This window comes from Colobus angolensis, unplaced genomic scaffold, assembly GCF_000951035.1.
Source record: "Colobus angolensis palliatus isolate OR3802 unplaced genomic scaffold, Cang.pa_1.0 Scaffold142, whole genome shotgun sequence".
Lineage (NCBI taxonomy): Eukaryota > Metazoa > Chordata > Mammalia > Primates > Cercopithecidae > Colobus > Colobus angolensis.
In genome coordinates this window covers 4,805,297-4,816,232 of record NW_012114511.1, presented here as the reverse complement: position 1 = coordinate 4,816,232, position 10,936 = coordinate 4,805,297, and the positions used below count along the sequence as shown (strand labels likewise).

General features: G+C 50.2%; 1 pseudogene across 1 annotated transcript; it reads left to right on the top strand.

Moving 5' to 3' along the window:
• Positions 1 to 5,347: 5,347 nt before the first annotated feature.
• LOC105506994 lies at positions 5,348 to 6,849 on the top strand (annotated as a pseudogene). Its single transcript, XR_001001024.1, has one exon. The product of XR_001001024.1 is annotated as a probable 8-oxo-dGTP diphosphatase NUDT15 pseudogene (transcript).
• Positions 6,850 to 10,936: the final 4,087 nt, after the last annotated feature.

The following is a 10,936-nucleotide window of genomic DNA, read 5'->3' as shown; positions in this document are numbered from 1 at the left end:
GGGTGTCTTTCAGGCGGACTTCCAGACCCACTCCCCAGCCTTCTGCCCTTCCTCTGCCCGAGGACACCGAATTCTCTCGATGGTATCGACAGGCTCCCTTGCTCTTTGACTCCTGGTCATGTTCCATTATTGGGGAGCCCCAGCAGGAGAATGGAGGGGAGGAGGAGGTTGAGTTTGGAGTAATGAATCCCCCGGCTCCTGCCCTGCAGCATCAAGGTTGCTGTGGACTCTCCTGCTGGGCAACTCTTGAGTAATCATGACTATCTCTAGGATTCTGGCACCACTTCCTTCCCTGGCCCCTTAAGCCTAGCTGTGTATCCACCGCCCCCCTACCGCCAGCCGACTAGAGTACTCCCTCTCACTTGCGGTTTCCTTATACTCCACCCTTTTCCCTTTTTAAAGCACACCTCAGATTACCCAATGTGAGTGTGTCGTCTTTTTCTTGCTGGACTCTGACTGATATGATAGATGGGAATTACTGTCCCTGATGTCCAAACCTGCCTGCACATGCATGCCTCCCTTCACCCCTCCTTATCCTAGTACAGGGCAGCAGGGTGCTGGGTGTCATTTTCCATCCGGACAGAGCCTGCTAGTCAGGCTGGGGCACCTGTCCTTTCAGTGCCTTTCTCTTCCATGAGAGGTTTGGGGAGCAGGGACCACAGGCTGGCCTGAGCCAGCACACAGATGATGCCATGAGGGTACACAGCTGTGTCCTGGGCAAGGGGCCACTCAAAGGAGCAGGTGACACTAACTATAGGTGCCAGATGAGAGAGCCTGCAAAGGGACAAGGGGAAAGAGTTTGTGTGATGAGAGGGGACAGTCCCTGGAGGGCCTTGGACAGCACAGCCAACTGCCGTGCCGTACCTTCCGCCATCACGGTTACAACTGAGTCACCGATTCCACACTGTGGTGGCGCAGCTGCCCCCATCTGGGAGGGAAGGCAGCCCATCTCTGTTAGTTTCATTTGTCTCACCAGGCTGGGCTCGTTCCCTCCCTCCCATTTTTTTTTTTTTCTTTTTTGAGATAGAGTTTCACTGTTGTCACTCAGGTTGGAGTGCAATGGCGTGATCTCGGCTCACTACAACCTCTGCCTCCAGGGTTCAGGTGATTCTTCTGCCTCAGCCTCCCTAGTAGCTGGGTTTACAGACATGCACCACCATGCCTGGCTAATTTTGTATTTTTAGTAGAGACGGGATTTCGCCAGGCTAGTCTTGAACTCCTGACCTTGGGTGATCCTCCCACTTTGGCCTCCCAAAGTGTTAGGATTACAGGCGTGAGCCACCGTGGCTGGCCTTTTTTTTTTTTTTTTTTTGTCACAAATGCTCAGTATACATTTCTGAGTACAGCATCACTGTGGAGAAACACTCCACACAGACACACATGGGTCAGAAGGAACTGGCTGCCCCTAAGGACGGCAGAGCCAAGGGAGTCAAGAGGGAACAGTCCCCACTCTCCCTAAGTATCCCAGCCACCCTGTCCCCAAGGCCTGAAGATCCTCCATCATCACACCAGTGGCTTGTATACTAGAAACCAGCCCAGAATCAAAGGCCTTTCCAATCCATCCAGTCCCTATCGTGGGGCTTAGGCTGTGGAGTCTGATGGCCCCAGGTTCAAATCCTGACTCTATCACTTAGTACCTGTGTCTACCTAAGTATCTTGATAACCCTCGGTTTCCCCAAGTGTAAAATGGGGATAGTAGTGGCCCCTCCCCTGGAGGTTGCTGTGAAGAGTGAATGGTATCATATCTGTAGGTCCACAGAGAAGCCTGGTGTCCAGCACATAGCTGACCCACAACACGGGGCAGCTATTAACACTTTAGCTGCCACTCCCTGATCCCAAAGGAGGCAAGCCTGCCCTCTGCACACTCTGCAATCCCCACCTCTGTTCCTTTTTATCTCCTGTTATTTCCCAGCCTCCCTGGCTGTGCTGGGGTCTTGCTGATGCCGCCCGGGGACTTCTTGTCCCCAGGAGTTCCCCAGGGTACAGCACCAGAAGTCTGGCCATAAATGTTTGTCTGCGTGTTCTTGACTGCAGACGAGTGAGATTCAGAGGTGCTGGGGAAGGCAGTGCCACCAGCAGGCACTGACTCACCAGAAGGCCCAGTTTTGTCTTCCTGGCTCCTGGATGCATCATCCTGACCCCCCTGCTGACTAGACCCAGGCCCTCCCACTGCTGGGAGTTGTCCCCACCCCGCTCCTTCCTTCCCAAAACAAATTCCATGGAGCTCCTTTTCCTTTCCTGTTTTCTCATCAGCTGGAAAGATCTGGGAAATGTCCTATGGTACATTCTAGGCTTATTCCAACAGGCCCAGGCACACAGAAAGTGGGAGACCATGAGAGCCTCCCAAATCCCCACTATCCCTTCTGGGGAGGCAAGACAGAGTCAGTGGGGCCTCTGAAAGCCAATGTTTGAACTATAAATTGTGCTTGGGCTTACAAGGACTTTGGAGCTTGTCAACAAGGTCTGGGCCCTAACAGCCAAAGGACTGCCCCTGACTGACCAAGGAGAACAGACGTTCGTCACTTCCTTGAGCCCAGTGAGTCTCAGGGAAGGCAGACACCAGCTTCTCCGCCTGGGCTCTCCCTGGCTGGCCTTTGTAGGATGAGGGCCGCTCCACAGGGCCTCTGACATTCCTGCTTCGGGGAGGTGGTGGAATCTCCTGAGTTGGATTCACATTACAAGGGAAGGAGATCAGAGGTGCACTGAAGGGGCAGAGACTCAGAAAAGGAGATTCAGGGGTCTGGTGGTCCCTGAAGAGGAGGGAGGGACTTTGTGAGGTGGCCTTGGGCCCTGGGGAGGCCACCAGCAGCATGTTTCTGGGCAGGGCCCTCAAGCTTTGATTTCTCCTGCCCACCACAGGGCTTTCTCTATAAATGTTCTGAGAGAACAGCTCCAGCTGAGTCCAGTGTGCCCTTCCGACGCTCTGATGCCCAGGCTCCAATTTGCTTTTACCCTAGTTCTCTGCCTGGTTTCTTGTTCTGAGCTAAGTCAGGTTAACTTTCCAAAGTCTCCCTCCTACAGATAAGTGACTTCATCGATGCTGGGCCTGGGTCCATCTGGTGCAGAGCAGGAGCCAGGGACAAGAGGGCCCCACGGTGCTTCTTCAGGACTGTCTTGGGGGCCCAGTGCCCGCCAGTGGATGAGGTAGATGCCACCGTCTGGCTTTGGGGTCAGTGGCTCTGTAGGGAGAGTGGCATGGCCCTGGTGCAGCCTTGGCCCAAAATGGACTGCCACTATGATGCAGACTGCTAGCAGAACAAAGACAGCAACGATGATGGTGACCATGGGCAGGCCGTCACCTCGAGGTTGTTCCCAGATGCCACCAAGCACCTCCGGAAGCTGCCTCTGGGACTCCTGCCCTGATGAACTGTTCACAGCTGGAGAAGGCCAGGAGTAGTGGTCAGCCTGGGAGGAGAGTGGCAGAGAAAGAGGGTGACATGGATGTATACATACAGAAAAAGACTAAAATAGAAAGAGACAAACACCCAAAGGAACCTGAGGCAGGAGAATGAGGGCGGGAGGGACCAAAGACAAAGACAGAAAGACAAAAAGTCAGAATAAAGACCTGGAGAGAGGTAGAGAATACAGAGATAAACCACATGGCAGCAGAGACAATAAAAGAAAAGTCAGAAAAGGCAGAGTGGGATACAGAGAGGGAGAAAGAAAGACGAAAGGGGAAAGAAAAAGGCACATAAAAACAGACAGAAATAAAGATAGAGACAGAGACAGAGGAAAAAGAAACAGACACAGGGACACAAAGACATTCAGACAGGGACAAAGAGTGCTGGTTTCATCACAGTTCAGCATATATAGTTTGGCCCCCCAAGTTTCCTCCCACTGTCCCCTCTTCCCAGGTCTCCAGCAAAATTCCTAAATAGATCCTGTGCCCTGGGTCAGGAGTCTTGGTACACTATGGGCTGCTGTCCCTACATCCCAGGCAGGGGGAAGAGAGCACCTGCTTCTTCAAGTCCTGGGGAAAGGAGGTCCTTGTCCAGCATCTTAGACTCCCCTTACTCCCCACTCACACGGAAGACAGACAGGCGGTGCCCTGGTGGTGGGAGAGGTAGAGATAGAGGTAGAGGGGACATGAACTTAGAAGGCAGGGGGATGCCTCATCCCATAGCTGTGCCCCCGCCACCCTGCCAAGGTCTCAGCATCAGGTTCTGGGGTCTTGGAGGAGAGGGAGTACCCAGTGTGGACTTCTGGCTCTGCCCACTATGGATTGAGGAAACCCTGTGCCAGTCTTCCTCTGTCAAAGTCCCAGTGTTCTTCTACTTCTACCAAAAGCTGGGGGTCATGATCCGTACCCCTGTCTGACTCCACCCTGCTGGATATCAGATGGGGGTGGTGGCATTGTAGTAAAGGTAGCAAACTGCAAAACTGTAAACCCTAGAGCTGAGGTCCTCACAGGCCCAATAAACTTTTCCTCCCCAGCTTCCCCTTCCCAGATGGGCCATCCTGGAACAGATCTTAGCCGGTGGAGCCCCTCCCTCTAGCCCTGGACCCTCAGCGTGGCCCTCCCTATGGGAAGGCCAGGAAAGGCTGCCCAGGACAAACCCATGTCCTTTAGCCCCTCAGTCCCCCTGTCCACACTATCCCATCTCCCACATGCATCCCTTTGCCTGTGGAAAGGTACCCCCCTCTCCCCACCTTTCAACTATCTCTGGGTCCCAGGCCACAAAGCTCCCAGGGCAGGGGGTGGGGAAGCAGCTCTAGATGTGCAGAGGAAAAGGGGAAGCTGAGGCTGGTGACAGACAGGGGGCCCCTGCAGGGAGTCAGCTCAGCCTGGCAGGAAGGGGCGAGCAGAGTCTACCTGGTGCATTGTCCGGGCTGGCACAGGGCTCCCTTGGGACTGGCAGCCAGCCGGGTAAAGGAGGGCTGGCCGCCCTAGCTCAGCCCCTACCCGGAGCTGCCACGTCTGCGGGGCCCATGGGCACACACCCTGTGAACACACTCTCACCGCTCTCCTGTGCTTGCACTTCCTTCCAGGAACATCTGGGCTACCCTGGGCTCTGCCCTTAACTCTGATAGTACCTTAATCTTCTTCCTTGGCGCCTCCTTTCATGCCCCCTGCCAGCTTCAGGAGCCTGGATGTGCCTGCCTACCCCCCCTCCACCAGATCCCAGAAGCCTGGCCAGAGCCCCGACCCAAGCTGCCCCCCACCAAGTCATTCTGGCTCCTTGCCTTAACCGATTTCCTGGAGTTACTGTCCTTTGATCTTTTCTTTCTAAATGCAATATTTCAAACACAATGGAAATTGCAGATACATTCTCTCTTTAATAAATACATAGTAAGGGCGGTGAGCGCGTCACTTCCTGCCGCTGCCAGGCGCGTCCTCCCGGGCGCTATGACCGACAGTGCAGAGCCGCGGGGGCGGCGGCCCGGAGTCGGAGTCGGAGTCGTGGTGACCAGCTGCAAGCATCCGCGTTGCGTCCTCCTGGGGTAGAGGAAACGCTCGGTTGGAGCCGGCAGTTTCCAACTCCTTGGAGGTCATTTGGAGTTCGGTGAGACCTGGGAAGAATGTGCTCAAAGGGAAACCTGGGAAGAAGCAGCTCTTCACCTGAAAAATGTTCGCTTTGCCTCAGTTGTGAATTCTTTTCCCTGAGAAGGAGAATTACCATTATGTTATTGTATTAATAAAAGGAGAAGTGGATGTGACTTATGATTCAGAACCAAAGAATGTAGAACCTGAAAAAAATGAAAGTTGGGAGTGGGTTCCTTGGGAAGAATTTCCTCCTCTGGACCAGCTTATCTGGGGACTGCATTGTTCAAAATAACAAGACTATGATCCATTTAAAGAAGATCTGAACCATCTCGTGGGATACAAAGAAAATCATCTCTAGGTGGCTGAGAAGATTTCTTGATTTTCTTTAAAAACACAAGAATAAGGTCTGGTTAGGGAATGAAAAATGTCTACATTTCAGAACAACTCCATTTTATCTAAAAAAGTTCTTGTGATCGCCAATTTATTTGCAATCTCTTAATGTATCCACCACCCTTTCAGCCAGTACTTGAGAAAATTTTTCTGAAATATGTCATTGAATTGTATTCCAGACACAGAATATATGATAAATACTGATATTATGGGTAATCTGCTTTCCATATTTACCCGTGATATTTACTGTGGAGTTTGTCATTACTAGCTTGCATGGAGTAGGATGCAGTCGAATTTGCCTTAGTGTTTCTGTTCAAATAGAGACCTGAATTCAAATATTGTAGTTTAGGTTCAAACACAGTATGCCTGTTGCAAAATTTACCAAATTTGTTGATTACTTCTTTTATTAAAGAAATGTTGGGGAGAGGGTAATAAATACATTGTGACAATCTTTGCAACTTACAGGGAATAGGACAGGTCATTAGGGTATATTTCCCAGGTTTTCAATTGAGAACCTAAACCAAGAGAAGTGAGACAAACCATCTAATGTCTGTATCCTCCTATTAACAGGCTGTGTGATGTTGAGTTTCTCACTTAACTCTCTCTGAGGTCCAGGGTCCTTATACGTAAAATGAAGAGATTTGTCTAGAGCAGTGGTTCTCAAAGTGTGGTCGGGGGGGCCTCAAGAGCCTTTTAAGGGTATTCTAGGTCAAAGCTGTTTTTATAACACTAAGACATCATTTCATCATTTATAGTTTTTCCTTTTTCTTTATTTGAGAAGGAGTCTTGCTCTGTTGCAGCGGCACGATCTCAGCTCATTGCAGCCTCCGCCTCCTGGATTCAAGCAATTCTCCTGCCTCAGCTTCCTGAGTAGCTGGGATTACAGGCACCCACTACCACACCTGGCTAATTTTTGTATTTTTGGTGGAGACGGGGTTTCACCATGTTGGCCAGGCTGGTCTGGAGCTCAAGTGATCTGCCCACCTCAGCCTCCCAAAATGCTTACAGGTGTGAGCCACCATGCCTGGCCATCATTTATCTTTTTCACTCATTTTTTCATGAGTGTGCAGAGGAGTTTTTGAGAGGCCATCTGATGTGATATTGTAATAGCTGAATGCAAAAGCAGATATGAGAATCCATCTTTTGTCTGTCATCAGACATTGAAGAGATTTGGAGAAATGTAAAGCAGCACTACTCTTCTCACCAATGATTTTTGTTGTTGTTGGCTAGAAAAATGGTTATTTTTAGTGGGTTTTAATATGTGAAAAAAATAAAAATAGCTATTTGTCAAAAATGTTATTTGTGTGTTTATACATAATGGATTTTTGTTACTTGTAAATGATTAATAAAAATTTTAAGAAATTAAAAAAAAAACACATAGTAAGTCAGCCAGGCGCGGTGGCTCAAGCCTGTAATCCCAGCACTTTGGGAGGCCGAGATGGGCAGATCACGAGGTCAGGAGATCGAGACCATCCTGGCTAACACGGTGAAACCCCGTCTCTACTAAAAAAATACAAAAAAACTAGCTGGGCGAGGTGGTGGGCGCCTGTAGTCCCAGCTACTCGGGAGGCTGAGGCAGGAGAATGGCGTAAACCCGGGAGGCGGAGCTTGCAGTGAGCTGAGATCCGGCCAAGACTCCATCTCAAAAAAAAAAAAACATAGTAAGTCTCTAAATCTCCAAGGCTCAACCACCAGCTCTGTCTTCTATCAATAGTTTGTCACATTTATTTTTAAAATATTAATATTACAATGAAAACAGAAGCCCTTGTTTCCTGACCACTCCCCTCCTTGTTACCACAGGGATAAACATCTTATAGAATTTGATGTTTATTGGCCGGGTGTGGTCGCCCATGCCTGTAATCCCAGCACTTTGGGAGGCCAAGGCAGGAGGATCACTTGAGGCTAAGAGTTCAAGACCAGTCTTGGCAACATAGTAAGACCTTATCTCTACGAAAAATTTAAAAAATGAACTGGGTGTGGTGGTGTATACCCATAGTCCCAGCTACTTGGGAGGCTGAGGTGGGAGGATCACTGAGCACAGGAGGTCAAAGACCATGAGCCATGTTTGTGTCACTACACTCCAGCCTGTGCAACAGAGGGAGACCCCATCTCAAAAAAATAATAGTAATAGAATGTGATGTTTATTATTCTCACACAAGGCATTGTTTTCCCTTTTTTTCTTTTGGTTTTTATAAATATGAATTCTATATTTCTTTGCATTTGCCTGAAGGCAACTTCATTTGAGAGTATGTATGTGTTTTAATGTGTCCAAGTCACAAAAACTGCCCACCAATCTCTCCTCTCTCTAGAGACAGTTTTTTTTAGCCCCGGCTGACTCTGTGGGACCAACCATCCCTCGTTCTGTCTGTTGCTGTGCACTTACCATCCTCCCGTCCAGTCTGGAGAGCTGGAGACACCCTGGGAACTCCCCTCCGCTGGAGTCTTGATCCAGGATGAAGCAGAATGTAGCATCCTGGTTCCCTGTTTCTCAGCCGAGCTGTCCCACATCCTGACATCCAGGGCCCCCACGCAGACCTCCAAGTTCACTTGAGCCCAGATCCTTGGGCTGCTGACCTGATCTGCAAAGTAAGTGGGATCTATTGCTGGCTGACCTTGAAGTCCCTGGCTGAGCCCCTCCCAACGGGATCAAAGACTCTGCTCATCCTCTGCTTTCCATCTTGGTCCATTTAGACTTCAGCCAGAGGGAATCTGGACTCTGCCATGGGTCCTGAACTTCAGCCACTGCTTTTCTCCTCCTGCCTCCTCAAGACACATGTGCCATTGCTCTGGCAGATACCTCCACTGGGGCGCCTGTCCCTGTGTCCAAAAGCCCAGTTTTTGATCCTTCTGATAACTACTTCTTCCCTTTCCCTCCCTCATTAATCCTGGATCTATCTCCTAAAGGGCTTCTGAGAGGTAGAACTTCTGGGACCAGACTACAGCCCCAGCCTTCTGTGTCACTTCCCTACCACTGCTGTGAGCTGCCTGCCCATTCCTGCCATCTAAACCTTAAACATCTGTTACAGCTTAGGTCAAGTGTGGCCTCCTCTAGGGATGAATTTTTCAGCCCTGTACTTGAGTAACTTGCTTTCTTTTCCTTAAGCCTTACAGCATAATGTTTCTTACACGCTCCTAACATTTATCACACTTTGCCTTATGTTACAGGTGTGTGGGGGCTCATTTTTCCAGGAACCATGTCTCTTGTTTTTTTGAGACTGAGTCATGTTCTGTCACCCAGGCTGGAGTGAAATGGCAAAATCTCAGCTCATTGCAACCTCCACCTCCCGGGTTCAAGTGATTCCAGGAACCATGTCTCATTCCTTGAGAACCATGGGAGTTTCTTTTTTTTTTTTCTGAGATGGAGTCTTGCTCTGTGGCCCAGGCTGGAGTGCAGTGGTGTGATCTCAGCTCACTGCAAGCTGCGCCTCCCGGGTCCACGCCATTCTCCTGCCTCAACCTCCCAAGTAGCTGGGACTACTACTGGAGTCCCAGTGGGCACCCGCCACCACACCTGGCTAATTTTTTGTATTTTTTTTTTAGTAGAGACAGGATTTCACCATGTTGGCCAGGATGGTCTCCATCTCCTGACCTCGTGATCCGCCCACCTCAGCCTCCCAAAGTGCAGGGATTACAGGCGTGAGCCACCACGCCCAGCGGGGTTTCTAATAAAGAACAAAAGTTTGCTGATACAAGTGGAACCTGGAGGAATGTACCCTCTCACTCCACAATACATACATATCTGTTCTTAATCCTGGAAGCATAGAGCAAGCAGAGCGTCCTTCACTTGCAGGAGGGCACTTCTGAGCCATGACAGAATGCTCACTGCCTTGCTCCCGCTGTCTCTTTCTGGATTTTGTTGTCACAGAGCCTCTTAGGTTGGCTGGAGGGGGCTATAATGATCAGGAATCTGCTCTTATGTCATAGAGAACACATGCCCTGACTTCTGAGGCTCAAGCTCTGCAACCAAAAATAAAGACTCTGGGGTCCTCCCTACCATCACTGCGCTAGGCGGGAGGCGCCTGATCCAGCTCCAGACACTAGGGTCACTTTTCCTTTCCACCTCTCCAGGGAAGGGTGAAAGTGGCTTTGCTGGCCAGAGGAAGGCAAAGAGCAACCCTTCTTTCACTCTATCGCCACCAAAGGCAGAGAGGCTGAGGAGTCTGCAGAGGGAGCTGAAGGACAGGGGCCTGTGGGAACATCCTGAGCAGGCCAGAGTGGGGTTGCCATGATAGACTCGGGGCAGGTCTGAGAGGCGGCTAACTTTTGAGGTCATTGGAAACTCTGGGCTAGAGTTGGGTAAGTAAGGAGCAAAGGCTGCTTTCCTCTACCACACCCCACTTCTAGCCTTGTAAAAAGCTATAGGTCTGTAAGGAGTGTGAGGTTTCTTTTTAGGGTAATGGAAATGTTATAAAATTGGTTTTATTTGGGATGGGTGAATAACTCTCTAAATATATACAAACCACTGAGACAGCCGGGTGCGGTGGCTCACGCCTGTAATCCCAGCACTTTGGGAGGCCGAGGCAGGCGGATCACAAGGTCAGGAGATTGAGACCATCCTGGCTAATATGGTGAAACGCTGTCTCTACTGAAAATACAAAAAATTAGCTAGGTGTGGTGGCGGGTGCCTGTAGTCCCAGCTACTTGGGAGGCTGAAGCAGGGGAATGGTGTGAACCCAGGAGGCGGAGCTTGCAGTGAGCCGAGATCACACCACTGCACTCCAGTCTGGCCAACAGAGAGAGACTCCGTCTCAAAGACAAAAAACAAAAACAAAAACCACTGAGGCTGGTGTGGTGACTCAGGCCTGTAATCCCAGCACAAGGTGGGTGGATCACCTGAGGTCAGGAGTTCGAGACCAGCCTAGCCAACATGGTGAAACCCTGTCTCTACTAAAAAACACAAAAATTAGCCAGGCTTGGTGACATGTCTGTAATCCCAGCTACTCAGGAAGCTGAGGCAGAATAGCTTGAACCCGGGAGGCAGAGGTTGCAGTGAGCTGAGACTGCGCCGCTGCACTCCAGCCTGGGCAACAGAGGGAGGAGACTGTCTCAAAAAAAAAAAAA